At 49.3% G+C, this 19,189-nt stretch overlaps 1 pseudogene; it reads left to right on the top strand.

Moving 5' to 3' along the window:
* Window positions 1-255: 255 nt before the first annotated feature.
* Window positions 256-3,417, top strand: LOC125547375 (BTB/POZ and MATH domain-containing protein 2 pseudogene; annotated as a pseudogene).
* Window positions 3,418-19,189: the final 15,772 nt, after the last annotated feature.

The raw sequence follows: 19,189 nt of genomic DNA, 5'->3' as shown, positions 1-19,189 counted from the left end.
GGTCTCCTCCGCGGACGCCTCTTTGCCACCCGTGGCATCGCCCGCGGCCTTGACGCCGCCGTCTGCGGTCTCGCCTAAGGCCTCGACCGCCGCCTCACCCGCCGTTTCTCCCGCGGCCACGCCTTTGTCCTCTTCCATGGTTGTGCCTCCGCCTCGACGACGGGTCGCCCCCCCCCCCCCCCCCCCCCCCGCCGCCTCCGCCGCCTCATCACTCCATGGTGACACGTGCTAAAGACGTGATCCATCAACCGAACCCTCGCTATCACAATCTCAGCGCCACAGTCATCTCCCAGTACCGCGCTCGGTGCGTTCTGCACTAAGTGATCCGCACTAGCTAGCGGCTATGCGTGCTGAGTATGATGCTCTCGTCGCCAACCGGACCTAGACGTTGGTCCCTCGCCCTCCTGTCTTATAAATGTGTCTAAATACATCAGTATCTTAGACAAATAATTACATGATGGCAGCAAATGGCATGTGAAGCTGCAGCGAAGGTCAAAACCAACACACGCATGCAAAAAGGAATCAAAGCTATGGCAGCAAAGGGACCACACCCGTGTGTCAGGTGGACATGGAAGAAAGGGCATGGGAAACCAGGGGCCAGTGCGCACCCCACCACAAATCATGATTAGGAAATCTGACTGCCCAACGCACCCCACCACAAACAGGGTCTAGTGGCCGGCGGCCGCTCGCGAGCGCTATCGAGCCAACAGATTTTGCGGGTCGGAAGGAGGCCTTCTTTTCTGGGAACGGGGGACAAGAATTTTCCTTTTCTGGCCGGCCGCTCGCTACCGCTAGCGAGCCAACGGCCGCCAGCCAGATGCAACCTACCACCATATCATGTTTAATAAGAACCTCAGGAGTCACCTACGAGCTATCTTTAGTCGGCACCGTTGTCTCCTACTCCTATTCCAGGTAGCAAGATTTAGGCTTTTGCCGGCCTGCCAAGGCTAACTGGTCTCCATCCTCCATGGCTGCTCACACCGCTGGTGCGACACCTTCCTGGAGCTCATCGGCCATTGTCGCCGAGGACGTATCCTGGTCGCACGTCCTCAAGATCATGGGCTACTCCCGCACAAAGGGACTCGGCAACGGCGAATGCATCACATCCGAGAAGTTCGTCGTCAGGGGCCATTGCTGGCGCCTCAAATACTACCCTGATGGCAAGGTCACAGTCCACGGCGATTGACCGAGCCTCCCTTTGGACCGGCCGAAACTGGCCCGGACCGGACCGGACCGAGCTTACATGCGGTCCTGTTTTTCAGGACCGGACCGGCTGCACCTCAGCTCGGTGCGGACCGAGGGGACCGACTGGACCGAGTGCAGTTTCTGCGTGGGAGTGTGCTGGGAGCCTTTTTAGAACTCTTTTGACAGCAAATTGGAACATATAGATTATTAGGTTGCAAAAGAGGTTCAAATGGACGAAAATTAAGCAAGTTTGCAAGAAAAACAGCACAGGAAGTTGTCCAACTGAAGAAAGTTCAGAGAAAATGAACAAATACCAACTGAAGAAAGTTCAGAGGGAGTGAACAATTACCAACTGAAGAAAGTTCAGAGAGAAGGAACAATTACAAACTAGCGGCGACGACATGCAGGACTACAGGTGCACGTGCAGCAGCTCAGCTCCGTCCCCCGCGTCGTCCAGCTTCGTGCTCGACTGCGGCTAACCGGCGAGGAGGTGGTCGAAGACGGGCAGGTGGAGACGGCAACGGACGACGACGGCGAGCAGGTCCAGCCGTGCAGACACGACGCTCCCTCCTTGGCTCCTCCACTCCTCCTTTCACCGCGTGCAGGTGCAGCCTAGGAGGTGGTGGTCGACGATGGCAACGGTGGCCGACGGAGGCGGCGCTCCCTATGCAGCCAAGAGGAAAGGGGATCGAGGAATTGGGGGTGCGGGGGCCTTTGCCCTAGCGTCATATCGACTTTCTGTCCTGCACTGGACTGCTGGGCTGTGCGCCTGGGCCAAATGCCGCGGTCCGACCGAGCCAGCTCGGTCAAAAACAGGACCGGACCGACTTGTTTTCGGGCCTGTTTCTGCAGACCGGACCGGCCAGTTTTGTTAGCGGGCCAGGAGTCCCGAACGGTACGGTCCTTAGCTGGCCGCGAGCCGGGCCGAAAGCTCGCTCGCCACGTCCAGCCTGAGATAACACCGACGGCAAGGATGTGAAGGCAACTTTCAAGGTTAGTTTGCTCAACCAGGATGGGCAACCGGTGTCATCGCGCAGCCGGACAAGTGACCTCTGTGCTTTCAGTCCCAAACGAGGATGGGGATTCAACAAATTCATCAAGAGGAAAGATTTGGAGGAATCATCGATTCTGAAAGATGATTGCTTCCGCATCAGGTGTGATGTCACATTCACGAAGAAGATCCACACCTTTACCAGTGAGACACGGGCTGCGCGGTACGTGGTCGTCCCGCCGTGACTTACACCGCCAACTGCTCCACCTCTTGACAAGCAGGCAGGCAGGGGACGTGACTTTCGATGTCGACGGTGAGCTGTTCCCGGCGCATAGGTACATGCTTGCTGCTCGGTCATCGGTCTTCATGGCTGAGCTCTTTGGTCCAATGAAAGAGAAGGAGGCCACCTGCGTACGGACTAAGGTATTCAAAGCCATGCTTCACTTCATCTACACCGACGCACTGCCAGAGATTGACGAAAGTGAAGCTATGGAGATGGCACAACATTTGCTGGTAGCGGCAGACAGGTATAACCTCGACAGGCTCAAGTTGATGTGCGAGGAGACCTTGTGCAACTACATCAGCAAAGGCACAGCAGCCACCACGTTGGCGTTGGCTGTGCAGCATGGCTGTGAAGGCCTCAAGGCGGCATGCTTCTCGTTCCTCGCTTCACTCGACAACCTCAAGGCAGTCATGGCGAGTGATGGCTTTTCTCATCTGAGGAGCAGCTTTCCCTCCATCTTAGAGGAGCTGGTCACAAACCTTGCTCCCTGTTGAGTATTGCCTTCCACTGGAAATCAGCAAATTCGGATTGTTTTGAATTTCCAAATATTTTCCCCCTAGTTACTATATTTCCAAAAGACATCCATGTTACTAGCATTCAACTATTGTTGCGCTGTTTACCGAAGAAAAAAACTACTGTTGCGCTGTTAACATTAAGCCTGAAAAACTGTCTCTTAAGTTTGCACAGCTCCGTGGTACGTGCCTGCTTGTATCGTGTCTGAGTCTGAACTCTCAATTTCCTTTTGATGATTCATACACTGCCTAATTTGTTCCGGATACATTTTTTCTTACAAACCAGACAAGGGTTGGAAAAGTAGTCCTGAAAGCATGAGCTATATAATATGCACGTGCAAGTGCATTATAGCTTCAGAAATCGAGCTCGCTAGGTATTGATCCGAGGTCATCTTGACTGCCAAGCTGATGCACGGAGCCTCTTAACCATCTCACCTATGCCACACTATCTGTTTTACTCCTGAATTTCTACATTTAGTAGACACAACAGTTTTTCACATGCATAGTATTTTTCTCACTGAACTATTCTGTTCTTTTTTTTTGTGAATTCTTACTAAACTAGTCACTTAGTCCATGGTATTTTCAATGGCTGCTAGGAGTCAATCACATGCACGATAAGTTTTTGTTTCTATTTTTGTAATTGAGCATTTGTATCCACATGAACTTTGACCCAGAGAAATAAAGTTACTAAAAAATACCGTGATAACTTATGTATAAATAACATGTTAATATACGCACTGCCGACCTGATAATTTACGTAAAAACACCACAACATCTTTTTGACCGGCAGAAAAATTGTTGAAAACATACCCGCAGTAACTTCTCTATAATAGCACAGTAATATACATACCGTAGACCTGATAATTCAGGTACAAACACTGCGGTAACCTTTTACTTAGGGAAAAACTTATGCCTGATAACTTATGTATAAATAGAATGGTAATAGACACACTGCATGCTTCATCACTTAGGAACAAAACACTGCGGTAAATTTATTTGGGGGAGCGGGGGGGGGGGGGGGGGGGGGGTGTTTGGAAACATACTGCGGGTAACTTTTGTGTAAAATAGCATGGTAATATACATACTGTAGACTTGATAACTTACGTACAAACACCGTGGTAACTTTTAGAGGGGGGGGGTGTATAGTTGTTGAATACACACCCTCGATATTGTTTGTATAAATAGCATGGTAATATATGCACCACAAACTTAATAACTTAGGTACAAACATCATGGTAACTTTTATCTTGATAAAAAAAGATGTTGAATACACACACCTGATAATTTTTGCATAAGTATCTTGTTAATATAAGCACTGCATATTTGATAACTTAGGTACAAACACCGCGACAACTTTGACCATGTTATTATACACACAACAAAGTTGAGAATCACTACAAACCCCACGATGACTTTTGAGGCTGAGATAAAAGTTTGTTGAAAAACATACCCTGATAACTTGTGTGTAAATAGCACAGTAATATACATATAACAGAGCTGATAACTTACTTAACCCAGACACTTTTTGACCAGGAAAAAATGTTGTTGAAAATATCTCTCAATAACTCATGTGTAAATAACATGGTAATACACCCACAGGAGAGCTGATAACTCACGTACAAACATCATGGTAATTTTTTGACCAAGGGTATGAATTTTTTTGACCAAAATAGCTCCCAATAACTCATGTGTAAACTGTTAGAAAACATACCCTCATAACTTTTGTGCAATATGGTAATATACACATAACAAGCCGATAACTCACAACAAACACCATAGTCACTTTTAACCCCGGGGTTAAAAGTATGTTCAAAAAACATAACCCGGTAAGTTGCGTGTAAATTACTTGGTAACTTATGTATGATAGACGTGATAATTTACATAGCCCAGATGTGGTAACTTTTTAGCAAAATAAATTCATCGGAACATATCAACATAGGATCTTGTTTTGAAGATCTCGTCGAGACAGATTTTAATGTGAAAACAATTTTTCAATCGGGGTGACAGTTAGAGCTACCGAACATTTTCAAAATTTGAATTCAATGAAACATTCGTTGACATCAACATTTTCGTCCTATATGCATGTGTGCACAAAGCAATTAGAGAAAACAATTGTTGTTGAGAGAGAAGCAATAAGCATGCATGTAAAACACACTCGTCCTTGGTCCTTTTCAGGTACTCCAGTATATCCTTCACCGCTGTCCAGTGATCCACCCCTAGATTACTTTGATACCTCTCTGCCAAACTTATGACAAGGCATACATGATAGAGCCTATGGCTGAAGCATAGGGAACGCCTTTCATTTTCTCTCTATCTTTTGTCATGGTCGGACTTTAAGTCTGAATCAATTTCACACCTTGCAATATAGGTAAGAACCATTTTTTTGAGTGGTCCATTTTGAACTTCTTCAGAACCTTGTCAAGGTATGTGCTTTGTGAAAGTCCTATTAAGCGTCTTTATCTATCTCTATAGATCTTGATGCCCAATATATAAGCAGCTTCACCGAGGTCTTTCATTGAAAAATTCTTATTCAAGTATCGTTTTATGCTATCCAGAAATTCTATATCATTTCCAATCAACAATCCACATATAATATCAGAAATGCTACAGAGCTCCCACTCACTTTCTTGTAAATACATGCTTCACCGTAAATCTGTATAAAACCATATGCTTTGATCACCTCATCAAAGCGTATATTCCAACTCCGAGATGCTTGCACCAGTCCATAGATAGATCGCTGGAGTTTCCACACTTTGTTAGAACCTTTAGAATCGACAAAACCTTCTGGTTGCATCATATACAACTCTTCTTTAAGAAACCCGTTAAGGAATGCAGTTTTGACGTTCACTTGCCAGATTTCATAATCATAAAATGCGGCAATTGCTAACATGATTCGGACAGACTTAAGCATCGCTACGGGTGAGAAAGTCTCATCGTAGTCAATCCCTTTAACTTGTCGAAAACCTTTCGCAACAAGTCGAGCTTTGTAGACAGTGATATTACCACGAGCGTCCGTCTTCCTCTTGAAGAACCATTTATTCTCAATGGCTTGCCGATCATCGGGCAAGTCCACGTATGCTTTGTTCTTGTCGGTGCTAAAACCGGCAGATCTTGGGTAGGGGGTCCCAAGTTGTGTGTCTTAGGATCGATGGTAATATGAACACGGGATTTTACCCAGCTTCAGGCTCTCTCGAAGAGATAATACCCTACATGTTGCTTGATTGACTTTGATGAGTATAGGGGTTATAAGAGTTGATCTACCTCGAGATCGTATGTTGTTATCTAAACCTGAGGGTATGATGAATAATGTCATGATCCTCTATAGACTAGCCTAGCCTCGGCTTATATAACATACCGGAGGCCTAGGTAACAAGAGTCCCAGTCGAATACGTAGGTGGAGAGTAGTCCTTGTCTTGATCATCAAGTCTTGTGGAATATCCCTTGTATGTGGCATGGGCTGTCCGAACTGGCCCATGAGTGAACCACCATGGGGGTCCTCGGCCCGATCCAGCTGGTCGGGAGACGATGTGGTGAGTACCCCCTAGTCCAGGACACTGACAGTAGCTCCCTGAACCGGTCTTCAAGTTGGGGACGCTCCTCGATTCTTCCGAACTGTTCTTCATCTTCGGTCATCGGTCTTGAAAACTGGTTCAACAAATCTTCTCATCTTCGATCTTGAGGATCGCCGAAGTGAATCCGAAGAGTTTACACGTCGGGTATCCGAGGAGCCCCTTTAAGTTCTCGGCCTTTATCAATGCCTTGTTATTTTTTACGCCCCTTTAAGTTCTCGGCCTTTATCAATGCCTTCTTCAAGTTGGGGACGCTCCTCGATTCTTCCGAACTGTTCTTCATCTTCGGTCATCGGTCTTGAAAACTGGTTCAACAAATCTTCTCATCTTCGATCTTGAGGATCGCCGAAGTGAATCCGAAGAGTTTACACGTCGGGTATCCGAGGAGCCCCTTTAAGTTCTCGGCCTTTATCAATGCCTTGTTATTTTTTACGCCGCACCTCGGGTTTGAAGTTGTTCCCGTGCGGCGGTGTCCTCTTGCATCCGAGGTCCAACGCCAGACTGCATTCGAGGTATCTCTTGTAGCCGAGCACCAACGTCGGACTATATCCGAGTTCCAACGCCGGACTGTATCCGAGCTCCAACGCCGGACTATATCTGAGGTGTCATAGATCGCCTTTGCTTGAAAAAGTTTGAAGGAGGTTACACGAGTTTAACGCTGAAAAGTTCTCTATGGAACGAGCCATTCGAATCCGAGCTTTATGTCGAACCACTTCCGAGCCCCAACGATGGTCAGCGTCCGAGGTGTCGTAAACTACCTCGGTCTTTTAAAAGATTGAACGAATTCAGCCGAGCTTAATGCCGGAAATGCCCTCTATGGAGCCAGCCAGTGGCGCCCGAGCTTTATGCCGGACTGCTTCCGAGGTGGTGCACCACCCCAACCGCGGGTTGATTTTTTGTGAATATTTTTTATTGGTGCAATTTATTCACTGCCGAGATATATAGCTAGTATATGTATATCTAGTAGCCCTCAAGGTGTGTGTCGATCTAAAATCCGAGATGCACCTGAAGGAAAACATAAAGCTGCTGATCATAGTAGCCCCTGAGACTCAGGTTGATTTGCAAAATCAGCCTGAGCATCAACTCCTAGCTCGGCAGCATACGTAGGAATAGAAACGCAGTGTAATATATTAGAAATAATGATCGACGGACAGGCCCCTAAGAGAGGGTTGTGAGAAGTCGCCGTGATATATTAGCTTGACGCCGGATAAGTCCCAGATGGTACTTATTCTTGTCCGAAGACACACTTGCCCATATTTCGGTCATGCCGAACACTGAGCACTTTGAATTCTCTGCATTGAATAAGCAATGCAGTAGCCCCCGAGACACTGGTCGGGTGGCAACACCAGATCAGGGGATCGATGTGCCCCTTTAATATTTATAAATAATGAGCGCGAAGCCCAGTAGCCCTCGAGTTTTAATGTGGGCACGGGTGGCCGAATTAAGGATCGATATCCGTTTGACAGAAATATTTTGTTGTGTTTAACACAAACTTCTCAAAAAAGAGAATAAGATCTCTTAAAGGAGCTTAGAACTGGTCGAAATCCGAGCTCGCCAAGGTAGGCCCCAAGTGGTTTAAAAGATGGGTTTGTAGTAAATGAATTTTACTCGCAATTTTTATGCGTAATGATTCTATGTATCCAAGTACTTTAGATCATTAATGCTCGGATCCGCATTGTACAAAACTTTGTTGACCGACCATCAGTTTCAACCTCCTCGGCCAGTAGCTGAGGAGTGTTTGTCTTTGCCCTACTTTATAAAGCCTTTACAAGGGCAAAGTTTTACGACAAACAAGGCAATCCGGCCATATGGTTTTATAAACAAAGGTATGCAGAGAGATATGCTATATTGCTATTAAATGTAAAAAAGCATTTTTCAAAGAAAATAGTCCCGCTATTGGTTCCTTTCTTTGGGTTGTCATGCTGATCATGATCTTGAAACCTCACCTCCGATCAGTGGGAGGAAAATATTGAGGATTTAGTTTGGGGAAAGTTCCTGAACTATGTGGTCTATAGCGAACCTAAATTTTCACTTCCGTCGTTGCCGACCAATTATATCCTTTAAGATCGCTAACTTTCGGTTTCACCCAGTCTGAGGTACTAACTCGGATGGCCCGGTAGTAACAATCACAGAGGTGCTCCCTTTACCGCCTAGTCGAACAATCGGAAACATAGGGGTCAGCACAGGAGCCAGGCATCCTAGCTTGGCCAAAATCTTAAGTCAAATTGATGCATATTTATGGCTTTATAACGATGATTACGGAAGGCAGCCCTCGTATATTAAATACAAATGCCGATGATATGTTTATTTTGACTCCATTGCGACCGTTTATCAGTTGAAAGTGGCCCATCGTCGGCTTCAACCCCTTTTTAGATACTATGCAGGGTGTTTCCGCAATAATAAGACAACCCTTAGCCGACGTCTCGGTGCCCTGAGGCGGTTGTGTTAGCGGAAACGAGGCAATCCGATATGCGGGCTTTATAACTTTCACTTAGTCATAGGAGCTTAAAGTTGGGAGGCCAGCTACTAGCCCCTGGTTAGTGTTCGGCGAGAGCCGAGGTCAAGCCGTAAACACTTCGGCCAATGTTATGAATGGCCCGCACAGTCATCAGATCGCTGACCAGTTTACGCTTATTGTGACAGTCAGTTTTCGGCTTTCTCCACTAAGGTGCTTAACCATGCGAGTTGGAAGCACAATCGCAATGGTTCTCCCTTTGCTCACCTAGCCAAATAAAACGGAACGTAGGAGGCAAGCACAACAGCCGGGCAACCCAATTATTGATCAAAGACACAATTCGAAACCGATGCATATATAGCAACATTCGAGAATGTTTTTTGCAGAATCTCTAAAGGTGTCCGGTGTTGCACTACGAGACTTATGCTGGAAACACATAAATAGTTTAAAAGCACCATAGGCTCGAAAAGCCAAAAACTTATGTAAAAGCTTGACGTCTGGACTAAACCGAGATTTTGGTGCCAATCCGGAAATTGGTCTTTTAAAAAAATTGTGCTTCTGTCGTGCTTTAACATGACACATCCGATCTCAAGACTTTAAGTGGGTCAGCCTATGGCTTCAAGCTCCTTATCCCGAAGGCGGAGTGCTTCTCCGAGGCCAGTTTAGCAAACTAAACTCGAGCGGCTTTAGAGAGAAGCTAGGCTACCCGGCTATTGACCATACACTCGAGTCGAAAAAGGAGCGGTAGAAAAAAGACTTTGCAACGACCAAGAAGAAAACACATTATTATAGAAAGGCTCATGTAAAATTTAAGAGCCTCCAGTAAACATGGGTAAGGGGAGTTTTTTTAACGAACAACGTATGTGAGCATGGTCGAACCGAACACAAGTTAAAATTTAAAACTTTGAGCATGAAAGCGACTTAGCTGGTTAATGTGTACGGCATTGATGACGCGGTCCGAGCTAGTTGCGGGACAAGGTTCCATCCCCCAAGCCGGTCCCAAGGTGGTGGAGCGAAGAGCTCGACACTCTGAAGTGGAGACATAGCACGGCCAATGCAGGCCGACAGAGTGATGCCGAAGTCCCCGGCGTCGGTTAATGAAGTGTTGACGAAACCCCCGTCCAGCCGAGGTGACAACACTGCCCGACCCGGGTCATTTACCCATACACAAAAATAGTGCAAACCGGAGATAATAGTAATAATAATAAATTTGAAAAAACTGAAGATATGGTGAAGCCCCTGGTCCAGCCGAGGTGACGGAGCAGGTCGGTAAGGAGACGTTGCAGCTGCCATGTCAGCCGAGGTGTTGAAGCAGTTCGGCGTGATCGACATCGGCTTGAAGAAGTAACAGTGCGGCCATGCCGACGCAAGTTGTAACTTGTGACGCGGTCAATGTCGGCTTGATGAAGTGACCATGCGGCGATGCCGGTGTGTCCGCTCCGTGTGATTTGTGGGGCGGCGATGTTGGTGATGATTTATCTTTTGCGATTCCAAACTCTTGTTCGGCTCACCGAGATGATGATCCGAAGAAGTTGAGCTCGACTCAAGTAAGCGACGACGTGTCTAGTGCTGGTCGGCAGCCATGGAGCAATATTGCCGGACTGGTTTGACACCAGCGTGGTTGTGAAGATTACCTCAGAGGAGGCTTAGAATTTTATGGGCACGTGTTTAAAAACAACGCATAATACCCTAGAAAAAATTCCTTCAAAAGGGTTGTCCAATATCCTGTTAATGAAGAAACATGAACTCGGACCGGATTCGTATTCGCGTAGAAAACAGCCGAAAATTGGTCCACTCATCGGAGGGTTCCCGGAGTTTGAACCGTCGGAGTGAGCTGAAATTTTGAGGGGTGATAGACACGGGAATTCTGCAGCAGATGAACGGTTGGATCTTCCAAAGGACCTCCGAGCACGGTTCTGGAGACCATGCCCTAAACTCGTCCAGATTCCCGTCCAGATTTGACAGGGCTCTGGTATATCGTAGATTGCCAGAGATTCCTCCATCGAAACTTGACAAAATTTTGCATGGTTGTTGTATACTTAATTCCTCACAATTCCACTAAAGAGATTGTTAAAGCGACACTCGAGGAGGCGGTGGCGGCGGATACAAGTTCACTGTCCGGAAAAACGGCACGGTCGCACGAGGGCAATGTTGACGTTGAGCCCCCGGGCTCCATGGATGATTCGTCCATGATCTTGAGAGAGACCGGAGTTGATGATGACGAAGACATATGTTCGATCTTGACGATCCGAAGAGGAGCCTGGTCCTCAGCCCAGCCGAGGTGACCAGTCGAGCCGGCGATGAAGACACCAACGTTGCAGTTGATCTACAGACCAGCTATTGATCCATTGCCGATCACACAGCGAAACTCTCAATGAAAGCATCATTGTCGGTGTCAAAACCAGCAGATCTCGCGTATGGGGTCCCAAGATGTGTGTCTTAGGATCGATGGTAACATGAACACGGGATTTTACCCAGCTTCGGACTCTCTCGAAGAGATAATACCCTGCATGCTGCTTGATTGACTTTGATGAGTATTTGGGTTACAAGAGTTGATCTACCTCGAGATCGTATGTTGTGGTCTAAACCTGAGGGTATGATGAATAATGTCATGATCCTCTATCGACTAGCCTAGCCTTGGCTTATATAACATACTGGAGGCCTAGGATAACAAGAGTCCTAGTCGAATACGTAGGTGGAGAGGAGTCCTTGTTTTGATCATCAAGTCTTGTGGAATATCCCTTGTATGCGGCATGGGTTGTTCGAACTGGCCCATTAGTGAACCGCCATGGGGTCCTCGGCCCGATGCAACTGGTCGAGAGACGATGTGGTGAGTACCCCCTAGTCCAGGACACCGCCAGTTCTCATACATGGATCAGATCTCAGATTTCATGGCCTCAAGTCATTTGTCAGAATCTGGGCTCATCATAGCTTCTTCATAGTTCGAAGGTTCGCCGTTGTCTAACAACATGACTTCAAGTACATGATTACCATACCACTCTGGTGTGGTACGTGTTCTGGTCGACCTACGAGATTCAGTAGTAACTTGATCCGAAGACTGGTGATTATTATCATTAGCTTCTTCTCTAGTTGGTGTAGTTATCACGGGAACGGTTTTCTCTGATGTGCGATTTTCCAATTCGAGAGAAGGTACAACTACCTCATCAAGTTCAGTTTCCTCCCACTCACTTCTTTCGAGAGAAACTCCTTCTCTAAAAATGACCCATTCTTAGCAGCAAAGATCTTGCCTTCGGATTTGTGGTAGAACGTATACCCGATAGTTTTTTTAGGGTATCCTATGAAGACGCACTTCTTCGCTTTGTGTTCAAGTTTATCAGGTTGAAGCCTTTTGACATAAGCGTCGCATCCCCAAACTTTAAAAAACGACAGCTTAGGTATCTTGCCAAACTATAGTTCATACGGTGTCGTCTCAACGGATTTAGATTGTGCCTATTTAACATGAATGCAGTTGTATCTCATGCATAACCCTAAACTAATAAAGGAAAATCGGTAAGAGACATCATAGAACGCACCATATCTAATAAAGTACGGTTACGATGTTCGAACACACAATTATGATGTGGTGTTCTAGGTGGCGTGAGTTGTGAAACAATTCCACATTTTTGTAAATGAAGGCCAAACTTGTAACTCAACTATCCGCCTCCGCGATCAGATCGTAGAAACTTTATTTTCTTGTTACGATGATTCTCCACTTCACTCTGAAATTCTTTAAACTTTTCAAATGTTTAAGACTTGTGTTTCATTAAGTAGATATACCCATACCTACTTAAATCATGTGTCAAGGTTAGAAAATAACGATACCCGTCGCGTGCTTCAACACTCATCGAACCGCATACATCGGTATGTATTATTTTCTGTAAGTCATTAGCTCGCTCTATTGTTCCGGAGAACATAGTTTTAGTCATCTTACCCATGAGGCATGGTTCGCAAGTATCAAATTATTAATAATTAAGTGATTCCAAAAGTCCATCCACATAGAGTTTCTTCATGCGTTTTACACCAATATAACCTAAACGACAGTGCCACAAGTATGTTGCACTATCATTATCAACTTTGCATATTTTGACATCAGTATTATGAATATGTGGACAGCGACATGTGCATGTGGCTCCTCCCCCAGCTCACGGTTGCTCCAATCCACCACGGTCCAGCTAATACGCCAAGAAGCAATAACACTTGTGTTGGGGTGTTGATGCCCTGCCTACCTCTTAGTGCGAAGAGCTCTTGGCTGCAACACTTGTTTAGCATACTGCAACACTTGTTCAGCATGTTCAGTAGACTGTTTGGTGGCAAGGTGACATAGTAGATGTAGACCGAGGCCTCACATGGTATTGGAATCGTCTCCATAAGCGCTTCCTCGAGGTGAGCATGGTGAAACAGACGAATTGACGGAGTAAAGATTCTTCCACCCGTATGGGGAGGTGTAGTTCGAGTGCTCGACTAATTGTCTAAATAGATTGACTGTCATAGTTATCATGCTCTAGTTATTGATTAGGACTAGGCGCGTGTTACGGATCAACCGACTGATTTATCGGGAAATTAGGAAAATCAGTCGGGTCAATGACCGTCCGATTTTGATGATCTGCATGCAGTATGGTCATTGGATTTGGTCAATGCACAACGACGTACTGCTTCGTTCTTCATGCCGCCGCAACACACGAGCACGGAGGAAGCGTCACTGCCGCACAACACAACGAGTGCCCGCCTCGCCGCACGCATTGCCAGAGCCACGCCAGCCACAACATCGTCAAAGCTTCATTGGAGTGTCGCCGCCGCGACTCGCCACGACAGTGCCCTCCTCGCAGCACTGTCGCTGAAGCGCCGGCCACAACATGGTCGACACTTCAATGCAGCATCGTCGCCTCGACTCGTCACGCCCACAGCGGCGCCCTCCTGGCAGTACTGTTGGTGAAGCCTCGTCCACGACATGGTCGACGCTTCAGTGCAGCGTCGCCGCCTCGACTCGCCGCGCCCCACAGGAGCGCCCTTCTCGCAGCACTGCCGGCGTAGCGCCGGCCACGACATGGTCGATGCTTCAATGCAGCGTCACCACCGCCTCGACTCGGAGCAGCGCGACCGGCGCTTCAATGCAGCGTCACGGCCGCCTCGACTCGGAGCAGCGCGACCGGCGCTTCAATGCAGTTTCCCCGCGTCCTCCGAGCGCTGCCGGCGTAGCGCCGGCCACGATATGGTCGATGCTTCAATGCAGCGTCGCCGCCGCCTCGACTCGTCACGCTCTCGGAGAAGCGCGGCCGGCGCTTCGATGCAGCTTCGCCGCGTCTACGAGCAGCGCTGCCGGCGAAGTGTCAGCCACAACACGGTCGGCGCTTCAATGCAGTGTCGCCGCCTTGACTCGTCGTGCCTTCGGAGCAGCCTGCCGGCGAAGTGCTGGCGACAACACGGTCGGCGATTCAATGCAGCGTCGCCGCCTTGACTCGCCACGCCGCCAACACCGAAGTATGCGCAGCACCGTCAACGCCGCCGACCACTGCATCGAAGCACCGATGCCCCTGCAGCGTCACGCACCATCCAACTTGCAACGGCGACGAGTGGGTGCATCGCAGCACCGCGCAGCCGTCTACGGGTGCTACATCCCAGCACCAAAGCCTTTCTGCAGCGTTGAGGGTGTTGCATGGCATCACGATGTGTTGTGTCACAACACGGCCGGCGGGTTTGCGTCGTCGATTGGAGCAGGCATGGCTTGGCCAGTCACGCTCATAGAAGAAAGTAGTAGAGACCGGCGAGAGGTTAGAGACGAACAGAGACGCGGATGGCTCACGTGCTCACATGGAAGGGAAGGAGCTAAGATTACGGTGTGTGGGACCTGATGGAAAGTGTGCTTGCAGCCACTTGACACGAGTGCGTGCGAGAGACACGAGCACCACACGATCCAGCTGTATCGGACGCCTCGCGACGCGGCTGATGCTAGGAAGAAATCAGCCGGTTGATTTTAATACTTTTCCTTAGGATTATCTCTTTTTTTCTTAATTTGTCTAATATGTAGTGAATTTGTCTGTTAGCTCTGCTCGGTATATAGCTTGGTTACAAGATGAAATGCTATATCATCGCTTGTGCTAGCTAGGTTAAAAAACCACGAGACATGTTCCCGTAGAAAGGATAAACGAGATTTGCACATCACTACACTGTATCATGTGATCAATCATTGACATGAAATTGCTCCGGATTCTAGCTCTCGAATTCTAACATTTATGTAAAGTGTATTTGGTTGATGTTCTTAAAGAGGAGAGTATTTAGTCAAAAACTACCACATTCCAAGGAAACGTGACAGAAAACTATCACTTTACGATTTTGTCCCGAAAACTATCACTTTTTTATTAATCCGTGGCAAAAAACTACCAAGTGTGAAAACTGCTCGCTTTGCGTGGGTTAAACCCGAATCTGACTGCCTGACCCCACCGTTTAGGTGCCAGCGTGGCGAAGCGCTCGTGGCCAGCCGTTAAGGCCCGTGACCTCTACGCCCGCGCGCCCGCTCGTCTTCCCTCGCCCGCCACAGTGGTCACCGGAGCACTGCCGGCAGTCGCCGACCCCATCGCGACCAGATCCTGCAGCCTCGCCTCCCTGGCGCAGCCTCGCTGCCTAGCGAACCACCCCGCGCCGCCCGTCGCCATGGCCTTGCCCCGAGCGGCCGCCGCCACGGGGCTCGCCGCCGGCAAGCCTTCCCATCACCGTCCAGCCTCGTCGTCGCCAGATCCGGCAGACGCCGCCCCGAATCCGCCTCCCCCGGACCTCCCCGCCGCCCTGCTCGTGCCGGAGCGCCACCTGCAGGTCGCGCCGTCTCCTCCAGATGCGGCCGCACCCCTAGCCGGGCGCCCGTCGCCGCGCCCCCCTGGCCGCTCTTGCCGCCCTGGTCGCGCGCCCGTCGCCGCGCCCCCCCTGGCGTGCCTGGCCGCCGCGCCCCTGGCCGTTCCCATGGCCGCGCCCATGGTCGCCCGCCCGTGGCCGCGCGCCTGGCCCCGCCGCGCTCGCCCGCGGGCGCCCCGCTCCCTGCCCACGCCCCGGCCGTGCCCGCCCGTGGTTGGAGTCCACGGGGGCGAGCAAGAGAGGCATGCGCCGCCTGCGGCGTGGGGAGTGTAGGGGCTGCACTCCGGTGACCACTCCGGCGGGCGAGGGGAGACGAGCCATGTCAGAACTTAACGGTTAAACAAACGGTGTTGACTTACGATGCCATGTCAGCACTTACATGCGGGCCAGGCCTGTCATAAACGCGTTTAAAATGACTGAATCAGTCGATTTAGTCACATGGTAGTTTTTTGCCACGGATTAATAAAAAAATGGTAGTTTTCGGAACAAAATCGTAAAGTGGTAATTTTCTGTCATGTTTCCGTGGAATGTGGTAGTTTTTGGTTAAATACTCTAAAGAGGGACATCTCATCGTTGTGTGATGCATAACAGAGTAGAGGCTAGAGAAAATCCTAAGAGAGTGGTTTTTCTATTCCCGGGTGTCCCTACACCCTCCCTGAGCATCGTACAAGAGCATGGACAATGTTAACGTATGTAGATCTTGTATAGATGGAAACATCTTGTACCTACCATATCTTGTTGATACGTGTAGATTGTTTCTTGGACCTCTTCTATTGCAAGCAATTCTGGTTTAAAATATTATCTTGTCATAGTCGACGATTTCTCGCATTTTATTTGAACCTTTCCTCTACGGAGAAAATCTGACACTTGCGACGTCCTTATTAATTTCGTTGCTTATGCTCGCACCCAGTTCAACCTTCCTGTCGTTTCCCTACAAACCGACAACGGCACTGAGTTCGTTAACTCCACCCTAGTCGAGTTTTTAGCTCGCCACGGAATCCATCTTCGCATGTCTTGTCCTTACACTTCATCTCAAAACGGAAAAGCCGAGCGCGCTTTGCGCACTCTCAATGACATCACCCGCACTCTCCTCATTCAAGCACACATGCCACCCTCATATTGGGCCGAGGCCCTCGCTGCCGCCACCGACCTTGTTAACCGTCGCCCATGCCAAGCCATAGAGTTTCGCATCCCCTACACCTTACTCTACCAACAACCAGCCTCCTACTCTGATCTACGTGTTTTTGGTTGCTTGTGTTATCCAAATCAGTCTGCCACGGCCCCGCATAAGCTCGCAGCTCGGTCCACTGCCTGCGTGTTTCTCGGATACCCATCCTCCCACCGTGGCTACCGATGCCTAGACCTCACTTCTCGGCGTGTCATCACGTCTCGTCACGTAATATTTGATGAAAATATCTTTCCGTTCGCCACCACACAATCAGCGCAACCTGCTGATTCTCTTGATTTTTTGCTGGACTTGGCCGCTACCCAAACAATCCCGGCCCAGCCCAACATGCATGTACCCACGTTCCAGCTGCATGGCCCCTCGATCGATCAGATCGATCGCGCATCTGCACGCGCGTCTCCGCCTAGCTCGCCTTCGCCCAGCTCGCCTGCACCTTCCGCGGCTACGGCACCAAACCCAACCCCACCGCCACCACCACCTCCTCCGCCTAGTACTCGCTCTCGTGCCACTTCCGTTCCGGCCGTCAACACGCACCATATGCTCACTCGTGCTAAACATGGCATCGTTCAGCCGATTGACAAGCTCAATCTCTCGGCTATCCACACCTTGATTTCTCCTATTCCAAAAACATACCGGGGTGCTCTCCAGGATCCGCGCTGGCGTGCTGCTATGACTGATGAGTATGATGCTCTAATTCACAACCGCACGCGGTCTCTTGTGCCTCGTCCGGCTGGTGCTAATGTTGTTTCAGGAAAGTGGATCTTCAAGCACAAATTATCCTCCGACGGTGGACTTGCTCGCTACAAGGCACGATGGGTTGTTCGTGGGTTCTCTCAGCAGCCGGGCGTTGATTTTGATGAGACATTCAGCCCCGTCGTCAAGCCCTCCACGACCCGCGTCGTCCTCAGCCTCGCTGTCTCCCGTGCTTGGCCGATTCACCAGCTCGATGTCAAGAACGCCTTCCTTCATGGCAATCTTGACGAGGTGGTCTTCTGTGAGCAACCACCTGGCTTCATCGACTCTGCTCGTCCTCAACATGTTTGTCGGCTCCACAAGTCTATCTACGGCCTCAAGCAGGCCCCTCGAGCTTGGTACCAGCGCTTCGCCCACTATGCCCATCGTCTCGGTTTCGTGGCATCTCAGTGTGATGTCTCTCTGTTTGTTCTCCAACGGGGCGGCGACCTGGCCTACCTTCTTCTATACGTGGACGACATCATCCTCACTGCCTCCAGCGCCAGTCTTCTTCAGCACGTCACCGACCTTCTGCATCGCGAGTTCTCTATGACCGATCTCGGGGATCTTTCATATTTCCTTGGTATATCAGTCACTCGCTCCTCGTCCGGGATGTTGTTGTCACAGCGCCAGTATGCCATTGATCTTCTCCAGCGCGCCGGCATGCAAGATTGCAACCCGTGTCCTACTCCCATAGACACTCGTTGCAAGCTTTCTGCCGATGGTCCGCTCGTCGCCGATCCTACTGAGTACCGCAGTTTTGCAGGCGCCCTTCAGTATCTGACACTGACACGTCCGGATATTACTCATGCAGTGCAGCAAGCCTGCCTCTACATGCATGCTCCTCGGGAACCTCATCTCAACTTGGTTAAGCGGATTCTTCGGTATCTCCAAGGTACACTGGATTTGGGTCTTTGGTTGCACTCCACACCTGCTACGTCTCTCACTGCATACTCGGACGCCGACTGGGCAGGCTGTCCCGACACTCGCCGGTCTACTTCAGGCTATTGTGTCTATCTCGGCGACAACCTTGTGTCCTGGTCCTCCAAACGCCAGGCCACGGTTTCTCGCTCCAGTGCTGAGGCCGAGTATCATGCTGTGGCTCACGTTGTGGCCGAATGTTGTTGGCTCCGTCAGCTTCTTCATGAGCTTCACCGTCCAGTCCATACCGCGACAGTTGTTTTTTGTGATAATGTCAGCGCTGTCTACATGGCTTGTAACCCGGTCCAGCATCGCCGTACAAAGCATATCGAGATTGATATTCATTTTGTTCGGGAAAAGGTGTCTCTCGGCCAGATTCGGGTTCTTCATGTGCCATCCTCGCAGCAGTTTGCAGATATTATGACGAAGGGTCTACCGTCTCAGCTGTTCTTGGACTTTCGGTACAGTCTTTGCATTCGCTCCACCGACGCACTGACTGCGGGGGGATGTTA

This window comes from Triticum urartu, chromosome 3A, assembly GCF_056163025.1.
Source record: "Triticum urartu cultivar PI428250 chromosome 3A, HENAU_Tu73, whole genome shotgun sequence".
In the NCBI taxonomy this organism is placed as follows: Eukaryota; Viridiplantae; Streptophyta; class Magnoliopsida; order Poales; family Poaceae; genus Triticum; species Triticum urartu.
This window is presented reverse-complemented; position numbering and strand designations above follow the sequence as displayed.